Source organism: Heterocephalus glaber, unplaced genomic scaffold, assembly GCF_053883595.1.
Source record: "Heterocephalus glaber isolate CG9 unplaced genomic scaffold, H.glaber_assembly_v1.0 deba00001472, whole genome shotgun sequence".
Lineage (NCBI taxonomy): Eukaryota > Metazoa > Chordata > Mammalia > Rodentia > Bathyergidae > Heterocephalus > Heterocephalus glaber.
The window spans coordinates 77723271-77736334 of NW_028258315.1; the positions used below are offsets into that span (position 1 = coordinate 77723271).

The 13064-nt window shown below is 36.9% G+C and overlaps 1 protein-coding gene across 37 annotated transcripts in view; it reads left to right on the forward strand.

Moving 5' to 3' along the window:
• Window positions 1–13064, forward strand: part of Thrb (thyroid hormone receptor beta) — a 384335-nt gene that overhangs the window by 111611 nt on the left and 259660 nt on the right. For 3 of the 37 annotated variants that reach the window (XM_087181458.1, XM_087181459.1, XM_021238679.2), the window contains exon 1: window positions 7132–9830. The exons of 29 other annotated variants lie outside the window; for them this stretch is intronic. The gene's annotated coding sequence lies outside the window, so the exon portion shown is untranslated. Of the gene's footprint in view, window positions 1–4774; window positions 9831–9860; window positions 12489–13064 lie in introns of those variants that run through there. 5 more of the 37 variants (XM_004857777.4, XM_087181467.1, XM_087181449.1 and 2 more) reach the window with 4 other exon arrangements.

Here is a 13064-nt window from a genome sequence, read left to right on the forward strand (position 1 = left end):
CCTTTCTGAATTATGCAGACTTGTCACAGAATCCTCATGCTGAATAGGGATTTCTAGAACCTTCCATTCCTAAAGGAGGAAAGTGGCTCAAACAAAACAAATGATAAAGAAACACCCAAGTACATCCCATCATAGCTCAAAACTCTTCCTACTTCTAGAATCCTGAGTCTGGTGTCTCTCTTGGCTTTTTGTACTTAATTGTTGACTTAGTTATATTTGTGTTGTAGAATTTTGAAAAATTTTATTTTCTTCTTAATGTATGTATCTTTTCTAGATTATTATCTAATATCATCTTTTACCAAAAAGACAAATGAAAATAAATTGTTGATGTGGCAATTTTACATTAGTGAAGTGAGTTTACTAAAATAGTATTTATGCATAGGGAAAAACTTACACATATTTGTTAATGACTGTTTGAGCTCAGAGTTCTCAGTTCATGTGTTTCCTGTGTGTGAGGCCTCCTTTGTGTCTTCTTGAAGCCTTTTTCACCTGCTTTCCTCCTGTGCAGGAGAAGTTCTGGCCCATGGACACCCAATCTGGAAGGACATCAGCTTGGAAAACAGATACCCAATGTTACTTGGCTTCACTTGGTTTTGTCTTCATCAATATTTATGTTTCTCACTTCTTTTTTTTTCCATTAAGTTTACTGGTACATTTTAGGTATAAAATACAGTTACATTCATCATTGGGATCTTGTACCTTTACATGATATATCTTGGTTCTTATTTTTTCCCCATTCCCCTGCCCTCCCTTCACCCCCTCCACCCCTCCCTATTTGCAAAGACTTTGTTTCCACTTTTTCCTTTTCTCATATTTTTTCTTTTCCCTTCTTTCTTCTCCCCTACCCCTCCCACTTCCCCTACTCCTTTAGACCTTTTCTTTCTGTTACATAATATCAATTATACATTTTTTAAATTACAGTATCAAAATTTAGAGGACATCACCACAGAATTTAAAAGGATATAGAAAGCATATTACAAAAATCCTTTTTGAAATAAATTTGACAATTTCTAAGAATTATCTTGGAAGACAAATTAATGAAACTGACTCTGGAGGAAATATAAAATTTGAATAGCACCTATTAAAGAAAGTATATTCCTAGCTTGAAAACCTACCCATATGACATATGATTCTCACTTATAATAACTAGTTTTTCCATTCTCACAAGGCTAACGGATGGGTAGATAGACTCTTTTCAAATACAGTAGGATTTTCCCACTAAACATATATTTTCCTTAAAACAAATCAAGAGATACCTTGAGAACTAAAGTGTGCGCTTATTCGCTGAAACATTTCTGGTGATCCTAACAACTGCATAGGTGGCGAACCAATACAGTTTTACTCATTTATCCAAATATTTGCACAGAATTTTCTTTTTTATTAATAACATCAATCCTAAATCACCACAAATAATTTTGCATATTAAAGAGTAGGAAAAGTAATTTGTTTAAACTCTGTAAGAGACAGCCTGTCTGAGAGCAAATAGTAATCCCCTGGCCCTGTTCAGTTTCTGTCTTATTCACAATGAGTTTCTTTAGAACCCATGTTACTAGACTTGGTTTAATTCAGCCTTGCAAACAACAGGAAAAAAATTGGTCAAAGAATCAGCAAATTGGGGCATTGAGAGGCCACATGAACTTTTTTTTTTCAAGCTTTGTCACAGGATTCCTGTATCTCTCATCTTATACTCTTTGTCAACTTGAATAAGTCACTTTTATAAATTAACATTAACCTGTTATCTAGCTGATGTTAGAAAGTCCCTTATTTCATAGACTCATGGAATTTTGTAGCTAGAAAGAGTCCTAGAAGGTCTCCTTTCTTAGTGTCTGTTGGGAGGAGGCAGATTGGCCCAAGATAATACAGCTTTTTAACAAGGAGCCAGGACTATCAATTTTCAGCTATCAAGTGTTGATTCTCTCACCAGGAAATTACATTTGGTCACAGTGTATCATGCATGCTACTGAGTATCTGAAGCACTGTCAGGTTTGTTGCTGCTTAATAACTTAGAACTAGAGCACTTCTGAATCTCTCCATACCAGGCTTGCACAGTCCTTTTGACATGAGCAAATAAAAGGAACAAAGATGCCGTCACAGTCACATCTGCACTTTCCCAACTCTTGAACAGATGCACTTCATGTAGTGCACATGATACCATCTGCACTCCACTGTAACATCACACAAGCTTGAATGACAGCATTCTTATGGGACAAATAAAATCCCAAACAAGAGAGTCAGTGGTTCAGATGGGCCATGTGTCCATCTCTGTGTCCACGAAGTAGGGTTTACTGTTTTTTCTGGTCGCTGGGCAGTTAGTGAGAATAGATGGCCCTGGCTGAATAAAATGTAATGGATTCCCTGCAGAAAAGAAGGGTTCTCTGGCTTTTAATTTATATTTTTAGAAGTAAGAGGCAGACATGAACAGGCAGAAATAATAACTGTCAACTTCAGAGATCAGCCAGACCACATATATCATAATTTTTTATTTTATGGTAAACATTGCAGATGTGACGATGTTAAAATGTTGGATGTCATTATCTTCCTTTGAAGAGTAATGAGTTTTATTCTACCGTGAATTTAATTTTTTGACAGATCAGCTGGAAGTGGTCAAGTCCTGGGTTTAGGCTTCATTAGAATAAATCTAGGGTGGTCTTTACTCTAGGAGTAATGTAGTCCTTAAAAGACATTCCATTTTTGGAGTCTCAGTTTAATCTTGAAGTGTTCAGCATGCTCTCTTGTCTCCGGCTGATTGAAACTCCAACATCTTCTGGCATGATGCACCCATTAAATGCTGTTCACAGAATAGCTGTTGGGATAGGTGTAGTATATACTTGTTTAATTTTTGGTCAGCCTCAAGGGAACACCATACATGTTTTTGCAGCTCATTCTTCATGCAGCTTCTTCTCCAATATCTGGACCCACAAATCCCTGCTCTCTTTGCCACTCCAAGTACTGATATGTTCCTTCCAACCTCCTGCCCTCTGTTTAGGGTCCACTTCTCTTGTAATTTGAAAGTACCTCAAGCCATGTTAGATATATTTTATACCCATCTCCTTTGTTTTCGTCCCTTGAGGATCACAGTCATGTCCTCTATTGTCCAAGTCTTGAAATTGTTGCTTCAAACAATTTTGTACATTTTTCCAGGTGTTTTATCCTTTTCAAACATAATTAAAACCTTTTCTGTAATATTACAATTTAAGCACAAAAAAAATGCTAGCTCTCAAAGCTTGGCTCTATCTACAAAGCTACTTCATTTATTTATTTATTTTTCATACCAGGGATTGAACTCGGGTCCTTGTGCTTGCAAGCAGGCACCAGAACCACTGAGCTAAATCCCAGGCCCTACAAAGCTACTTTATACTTAGAGAAAGTTTTCTAAAATGTAGAGAATACATTAAGACCTCTTTAAATGAATTATGGGAGTTGCTAACTTAATCTGGAGTGATTCTTTTGTGATACTAATTAGCCATTCCTAATTTGTCTACATTTCTGTAAATTATCTCCTTACTTTCACTTAAATGAGGATATCTGTTCAATTTTATAGAAATGGGAAGAGAAATGCACCTGATATCAAAAGACCCAAGTTTAAATTCCAAAAAGCCTCCACATCCCTGGGGCTTGAGATTGCCTGTCTATAAAGTAGGATAAAAATACCAAAGTTCAAAGTCCTGATAATGTTGAGAATATTTTCCAGACTCTTGTTATTTTCCATCCATATTTGCATGAAAAGACTAGGAAAATTTAGCTTTAGCTGACATTTCATTATGTTCCCTGAGATAGTTTGTCTTCTTTCTTTTTTTTCCTCTTCTTTTTTCTTTCTTCCTTTCAGTATAGCTAAGTATTACATTAATAAAATGTTTAGATGAGAAGTACTTAATTATGACAAAGCAACTAAATGAAAAATTATTATATAAAATAGTGTGTGCCACTTTGAAATATAGCTTTAGCACTTGGCTTTCTTTAAAGTTTGCATTTCATTTCTTTTCTTTTAAATCCTTCAGTCATAAAATCTGAGCCTTTATAAAAGAAGAATAATGCAGAGGAAAAAGGTGTGTGAGAGAATTAGTGTATTTGAGTTTTGTATCTCTAGTGTTTAACAGTTTTATAATCCAAGTTTATAACTTGTTGAGAACAATAGACTAACTATTTTAAGTGCATTAGCTTTGGTAAAGATTAACTTTTTACATGCCTGGCAAGTAGGGTGAAATTTAAACTTTGAGGGTAATAGAGGGGAATATTTTACATCTCTGCCTGTGTTCTGATATTTTACTAAGATACTAACAGCTATCCTCAATGTGTTACAGTCATTTAAAACCAACATAATTCAAGTATTTTCTCTTAGTGCAAATAACAGAACAAAATAAAATAGGGATAAGCTAAAACTTTACTTTTTATTGTTGTTTGTGTTTATTTCATTTCATTAAAATGTAGAAAAATAAAAAAATTAAGAATCATTTTTTCTAATAAATACTAGTATTCTAACTTTTACAGATCCTTTTAATTTACAGCAAATACTTTAATTTATAGCCATTTCATATGGTGTGAAAATTTTAAAAGGATTTAATTGCTTTTAAATTGTATCAGTCTTAAAGTCTTTTTAGTCCAACAGAAAGTTATACATTTTAGAATTCTAAAATCATTACAAAAGCACACACATCAACAAACATATATATAATATATGCATATATATGTATACATATATAACATTTACATATTTGAAAACATAATGGAAACAAACAATATATATGTACAATATCTTCTCTTCCTACATGCTTTTCTATTGTAGCTTCAGGATGAATATTTGTCTTAAAAATATATGCTGGAGAATAATTCTGTCTTCATTTATAAACTTAATGTTGGCTCCAGAAATATTTAGTATTTAACTTTTGCTCTGAGTAGCCCCGAGTTAATACAGTACAGTGCAAATTAAATCTATGTGATTTGATTCACTGTATCCTCTTGTGTCTCTCTTTTCTACTTGAAGTAATTGAATTAGTTTAGCTGCTTAAGAAGGCGTTTTTTCATTGTTTCTTCAGTTTTCTATCTGAAATGCACTGTAAGGTTTCTGCACATTTGTAGGTCTGGAAACCTGGTGTTCTGTTTATTGATGTTCCTGACTGACCTGTCTGTTTTTGTAGAGGGCTTGTCAGAAGCCTAAAGGCCTATGACAGTGTCCTTTCATAAAGTGATGATTACCTTTGTGCATTTGATCTGGCAACTGGGAATCACGGCTGGCCTTCAAGGTGTCAGCAGAGGATCTGAAGCGTCCAGGTTCTTTGGGAAGTCATATGACAGAAAACTCACAAGGAAGGTTACTGTACACGGCATTGAAATACCCACTTCCTTTCCAAACGAATCAGACTGAATTACAGGACTTGTGCTGACTTCAGTTTGCATACACCTTCTCTATTCTCAGTGTGTTTGCACATCATTATCTCTCCAGATCGTGGGAAAAGAACAGTCAGAGGGCTCCCTTTAGTTTATGAGAGCCAATATCTCACATGAAGGAGCTTTGTTTGAAAATTAACAATCTAGACCTTGGTCTTTGCTAGAGTTTTCCAACTTTTTTAAAGTCGTAGAACCCTTTCTTCAAAGGACCCCTTAATTTGATGCCCAATATGTAAAACGGACGAACGCAAAGGTGTCTTAATTCACATTCTCTGAGAAGCCAAGAGTATTATCCCCCAGGCCCAGTCTCCCCTTTGTCACTGAGTCACCTAGGCCCCTGGAGGCTTCCTGGGGCGTAGTCTGAAAAGTATGGCAAAAACAGACCTAGCAGAATGGCTGTTGGTACACCACATTCCCACATGTAATATCCTATATGCTACCAGTGGATATCCTGAACCCTGTACCATATATTCCAGAAGTCTTTGTTATTCATGACAGTGGACAGAGCATCAAGATGCAGTTGCAAAACACTTCATAACTCTGTCTCTAATGTACTATGTGACTTTGAGCATTTCGTTTAATTTCCTAGAGTTAGCATTACCTATCTCTAAAATGGGCATGGTCAGACAAGCATGGAAAATGCCTGGAGATGATTGGCTAGAAGATACTGTATCAGTGAGATTGGAACATTTACGGGGCCCGCCGTCACTAGTCGAACAGTACCTGAGAGGAGGGGTGAGGATGAAAGAAAAAACACACTTCAAAAGAAAAAAGACAGAGTCGTCACGGCTCCCAAGACCAAGCTACGAGTTTATTTTTCCCTTCCCTTTTATAGAACCTGAGAGTTTGTTACAGGTGAATTTTGTTGTTACAGCTGAGTTTGGTTGTTACATCATGACCCTTATCCAGGGACACCTGCTTCCCTGCTTTCCAGTCCCTTGGCAATTCCCCACCCTCATGGGCCTTCCCGTTTCTCGGGGCTACAGAATGTTCATCACATTCCAGGGCAATCTCTGAAGGTAAACATCCAATTTAGGTAAGGACGCGGTTCCTCATAACATAGTCTCCATGCAGTGGAGGGTAAGATTCAAAATGGAGTCTCCTTAGCTACCACCGCTCCCCACAGAACATAAGGAGTTGCTGACCTCTGATTCATTCCACTATGAAGGAACATCCCAAGATCACTGCAGGTCCAGCTTCTCTGCTCCCTTTGGTTGTAGCCTGGGATTATCAGAACTCAAGCCTGTCAATGTATAATGCCTAGAAGTAATGCCTAGGGCTGATTTCTCATACAGGAAGGCCACATCATACAGGCTTACAGTCTTAAACCTTTCTTTCCAAAACATTGAGTTGGGTACTTGTTTTCAATAAATACCTGATTTGGTGGTATATAAAGAGCACCAATTAGGAGTCATGAAATCCCCTGTCATGTTCAAGTCAGCATGCTGGCTTAAGAGAGCCAGTCTTGGACATCACTTCCCAGCTCTTCATTTTGTAACATCCTGTGGGTAACTTGCAGTTAGCTGTGGTGAGATTATTTACACCTTAAAATCAGCAAATGCTATAAAATAGAGCTTCTTTTTGTAAGAGGGAGTGTTTTACCAGCATACCACTGAGTAGAAGGACTTCAGTTCTAGGCTCAGTATTTCTACTAAACACACCTTAATTTTCTCATCTATTAAATATAGAAGATAATTTCTGCTCCGTTGGTCTTACAGATGTGCTAAAGAATCAACATATATGTGGAAGAACTGAGACGCAAAGTTGATAATGGCAGTGTCAGTGCTATCATCCCTATGTTTGCTAAAGGATAAAGAATGTGATGAGCATGTTCCTTCAAGAAAGAAGCAGAATGAGTATCACTTATACCAAATCTTATAAACACAAAATTATGTATGCTTTTAAAGAACTGTAAATATCACATGTAGGTTGAACTACACTGAAATGTATTTAGAGCCATTCTTGTCAACAGAGTTGTAAACAAGCAAACAAAAATGCCTTCAGGGCTTCCAAGGGTTGAGACCACTGGGTACTAAAGAGAAGCTGTCAGACACTGACTTCCACATTGTCCTATTTCAGCCCTGGAGGTGCTTCTGCTGATATTCCCATAACAGAACACAAGTGAGCAGCAGAGACTGAACTTCTCCCTAGACAAGGGACTCTGACCTTGTGGATAGTAATCACCTACACTAGGATCTGGGTGGAAAGGAAAACATGGGTAATTCTCACACTGCTGGTAATTTCTAAAATCCAGAGAAAAATCCCCAAATAAGGCAGCTTATAAGGAAATTATTAGTATTAATCAGACAATAACATAAAACCTCCATACTTCAAAGAATGTAATATTCTTTACATTTTTGGAGACATGCTATGAATCATGTCTCTTTATCTTTAGTAGTTGTGTATTTAGTTATAATCTTCCTCTTTTCTGTGGACCTAGACTCTGGATGATGTTATCAAGGGCATATAGGGTTTGTGAGTGAAAATGTCTTCATAAGCTTTACAAAAAGACAAATATATACCTGTGGGAGCTATATTGGGAGGGGTACTTTAATATTAAACTAAATTTATCACTTCAGATGTTTCCCTGTTGTAGACAGGATTTCTAACCTCTCTATTTTTCAGAAATATGTTATATAGGTTAAGAGAATAGGCTTAGGAATTAGAACTATCTTGGCATTCCAGCTCTGTCACCTACTGTGTTTCCTTGACTATGTGCAAGTTTCTTATTTCCTCTAAGCCCTTGTTTGTTCATCTATAAAATGGGGCTAATAATAATCTCTATTTCCTAGGGCTCTTTTGAAAATTACATGCAAACAGAACTCAATTAATGTTAAGTCATTAACCTCTTTAATGAATGAGTTGAATGATAGCTTGGCCTTACTTCAAATGATGACTTCACGTGGGATCTTGACCAGCAATGCCATTGCGGTAAATCTGGAGCCAGAGTGTCCAAGGCTAAAGTGAAACAATCTTATAGCTTACGGAGCTCTGGTGTCCAAATGAGTTTAACGGAAGTAAAGCTGGTGTTGATCAGAAAGTAGGGATGTAGCACCTTAAGCATTGCATCATGCCTTGTGTGATTCTCTGGTGTTATCCATTTTGGATCTGGGGCTTTTCCCAGACTAGTGAGGATTATTGGAGAATATTCTGGAATAGTAGAGCTTCTTCCTCTCAAGTAGTCACTGTGTGATTATTAGCTATGTTGAGTACTACCTTTGATGAAGTATCTTTTTCTGCCCCTTTTCTACACTCCTATGCATGATTCATGCAAACCCTGCCATGATCATCCTGGCAACACACAATAAAGCCAATGGCAGTGGAGTACAAAGAGGATGTCAGAGCACATGAAGTCATGGAGCATGTCAGGAGGAAGAGTCATCAACGGTTTCTTTCGAAATAAAGATTCCAGGGTAGTGGCATACCAAGGGCAGGTTGGTGGGAATGGTTTATCCCAGACACTGCTGACAAGGTGGAGGACAAATGGTCTAAAGAGAATTGTGAAATAGTTATACAACTGACAAAAAGTTATCTGATTTTTTTACCAGCATACCCAATTTCAAACAATCTCAGTAGTAAAATACTCCTGAAAATATACTGTACTGATCCAAGTTCTAAACAACTGGTACAGTTACTGTTAAGTTTTAGTAATGTATATTTCAGCTTCAAATTAGCACACTTTATAACTTATCTTTTAATAAATGTAAATTCACATGAAAGTTAAATTGAAGAACTCCCACTTAGATCGGCCTACCACATAGGCCTTCCTTGCACATTTCAGTTTCCAGAGCTGGTTCTTAAAGCTTTGGACTGACATTTGGTGCTTTGGATACAGTGTACATCCCCAGTCCTTGAACTATGGATTGAACATTTAAAGAGATTATAAACAAACAATGATAGCTGCATCATTGTACAGTCAAAGAAATACATCTTTAATTTCTTTGGCACAGTTCTAATAGGTGAAAACTTGGAATAGAATGTGCAGGTGAGGTAGGGGTGAAATATACTTGTTTGATAAGTATAGATTTCAGTTAAGGTGAAATACATCTGTTTCATTTTATGATTGTAGTTGAAAAAAAATGTAGAAAGGAAAGATAGGTAAAAATGACCCAGCCTTGGAGGCAGAGTAATGCTTCAGTGTATTAGACCAATGGATAGACTTTATCTTATAATGTCTTACAATATAATTGATTATACTAATTTCTTCTCATCTTTCCTTTCTGCAGTTTTTCCCAAAATACAGAATTCCCTATTCTAGAAGCAATGAGTGCAATAAAATTGCTATAAAGCCAATATAGGCCTGAATTCAAACCCTGACTCTTCCAAGGGCCTTGGATGTGTTGTTTAATCTCCATTTCTTCTCTTTGCAAAATGAGCGTCAGAGCTCCTGGCAGACTTGTGATGATTAAATCAGATGTAGCATGCATCCACCCTTGTCTCATGCGGTGAGTAAGATGTTAATATCCTCTGTATCCACTTTTCTCCTTTCTCCCACACTGGCATTTATCTGCGTCTTCCAATGCAAACAAATAAGATGGCTTATAGAATTATGATGAATTGAAAGAAATATCGGCAATATTTATGATGCCTTATCTATGCAACAGCTGATACATGATCACTGTTTATGACTTGACCTATCCCCTCTGAACTTCATTAGACACCACTTAAAATTGCAAAGGTTGAATTAGGGAATTTCTGAACTCCAGCCCAGATTTGAAATGCTGTGCAAATCCTGTCTACATGAATAAAGTCGTGATTACACATACAGAGTGTGAAGAGGAAACACTTATGGATTGTGAGTTTAGGTACATGTAAATCTTCTATTTTCTCAGCTACTAGCAGGGAAATAGCATATCAAGGTGGCTGTCAACAGAATGTTGATTCACAGCCTGTCTTGGCTTCCGACGTAAAGGCATACATACGTGGAACAAACAAAACAGGACACAGCTAGCTTATTTCATTTTACGGTCAGTTCAATAGATGCTAGTGGTGTGGCACCCAAAAGAGAGTTTTCACCTTCTCTTCAACCTTTCTATCCTCAAGTTTTATCATTGTGGCTAATCTCCTTTGGTTTGTTTCTCACGTTACTGACACATTGTATCCCATAGGATGAAGGCTATTCTGCTTTTTACTTACCTTACAGGTGTTGTATAAGGATCAAATTACATGAGATATGGGAAGGATTCGATAAATCATGAAGCATTTATGTATATTAAAAATTATTGTTTTCTTATATCAGGGATCAGATATCTATGACCCACAGACTAATCTTCTTCATCTGCTTTCATGCTAACCTGGTGCTCTCCTAATTCTTTTAAGGATCTTGGCTTAAAATTATATGCATGTATGGAAATGTCAGAGTGAAACCTATTATTCTATGCAAAGTAATATGCATTAATAATTATAATTTTAAAATGAATTCTTTAAAACTTTGGGGTGGGGGAGGATCCTGGATTAAACTAGGTGTCATGGTTTATCTCTCCCTCCCTGTATCCAGCCCCAAGTGGAGAAGTCTCATTTTCATGTAAGTTCAACCCATGGCTCTGTGTCACCTCATGACAATCACAAATTACCCATTTTCTCACTGCTCATTCTTCCTGTTTCAGGTCATTGTATCCCTTAGAGATTTCCTGCAAGCCCACCAGTGCTCTAAATATTCTACACATTGCAGTCTAGTTGTATTGTTGTAGGAAGTCCTTTAGTGTATCTGGGCTACCTGACAAAAGTAGAAATCTTCAGAGCATGTTACATGCACTAGTGTTCCTACTGCAGATGAGAAAAAAGAAACTCAAGCAACTTGTCCACTGTCACTCAATTCCAGATGGGTTAGTAGGACCTGAACCTGGTCAAACAGACCCCAGAACCCAAAGGCTAACCGACTAGATTACATAGTAACATGAAATAACAAGCCTCAGCTTTGGTATGTGCCCTTTGAGGTAATGAACCCAAGGAACTGGTGTGCCATGTCTCTGTTAATCCCTGTTGGTTGACAAAAACCACATATCCTCCACTAGCTGTAATTTCTAACCTAAGGAGTAATTTATCTTTGTTTAGAACTTTAAAATATTTTCTATTTCTTCATCTACCTTGACCAAATGTCTAACCACCACTCTGGCTTTGAAGGCTCTGATCTCTTCCAGCATGTCAATGTCCATTCTCTCTTTTGTGTCTTAACTGAGCTCTGTTAACTGAGCTTCTGATAAGTGAAAGGTTTTTGAAGGTGAAGACTCTGCTATCTGAGTCAATTTCATGTTCTTGGGTCCCCTATCTTAGTTACTTTCTTCATGGCTAAGACACAACACAATTTAGAGGAGGACAGGCACAACTTAAAAGAGGAAAGGTTTATTTTGGCTCACAGTTTGTAGAGGTTTCAGTCCATAATCAACTGGCTCCAAGGCAGGGCAACATGGCAGAGGAGGCGTGGCAGAGGAGAATTGCTCATGGCATGCCAGGCGAGAGAGAGAGAGAGAGAGGGAGAGAGACAGACAGACAGAGAGACCGAGAGAGTAGGAGAGATACCATGCAATTTTTAAACTTTTAAAGTTCAAACTTTTGAAAATAAAATTAAAGATTTTAAGAAAATCAAATCTTTCTAGCTAATAAAAACTGTATGTTGCATTTGTCTACCTTGTTTACAGTTGCCATATTTCTTTGTAACTTCCAAAGTAATCCACCTTACAGTGATGAGCTATTAATGGATTTGCTCTTTACAGGGAATCTTATCTATAACTCAAGCTTCCAAAGATTAAAATGTCCACTGATGTTATAAATCAGTCATGTTATTGAGGTCATTTAAGCAGTTCTAGCCAATTAAAAAGCTTTCATTTATTTGTTTTTATAAAGTGCAGTGACAGAGTTGGCCGGAGACTCTGTAGCATTAATCATTTCCTCTCTTCAGTCTGTCAGCTTGCAGACTTGGGTGGAGGGAGTGTCTGACCTGCCTCCTGCCCAGTCCTACACTCTCCTGAGCTCTTGCAGGTTCATAGTGGGTGAACTGGGTGCTGTGACTGCTGGACTAGTGCACTCTTTCAAGTAACTCTTGGTGAAGAAGGCAGGAAATTACGCTCCTGGATAAAAAATGGCCAGACTAATAAATGTGGCAGGTAAATGACTTTTCTTATAAACATAGGTTTAGAGATATGCTTTTTAGTTTATTAGTACACATGTGTAGTACATAACGTTTACATTCCTTGTGAGAAGTTGGTACATTTACATAACATGTCCCAATTCCTTTTCTTCATTGTTACCCTTTCCCTCCCTCCCTCCCTCCATCTATTGATCCCCTTCCCCTTTGAGAATGATCTGTCTCTCTACTTCCTATTTTCTTTCTTTTAGTTTGTTCTTTATTTATATTTTTTCTCATATAAGCTTGTGTGTCTGATTTATAGAAATATGTTTTTAAATAAAGCAGTTTACCTCTAACATGTAGGTGAGACAGAATCTTTTTTTGGCATATTCTGTGGATAACTCCAAATAAGATATAAGAATAAGATTTTGTAATGAACATTCTGGCATGGAACATCTAGATGTTTACACATAGATGTGCTCATGAGCTATCATAGCATTGGAACATGATATACTCTGCTTATTTTTTATTTCTCTAAAACAAAACTAAAATTTTAAAAACATTTATTCATTTAAATACTTATATGTGATAAGTAAATGTAAATATTTATTTA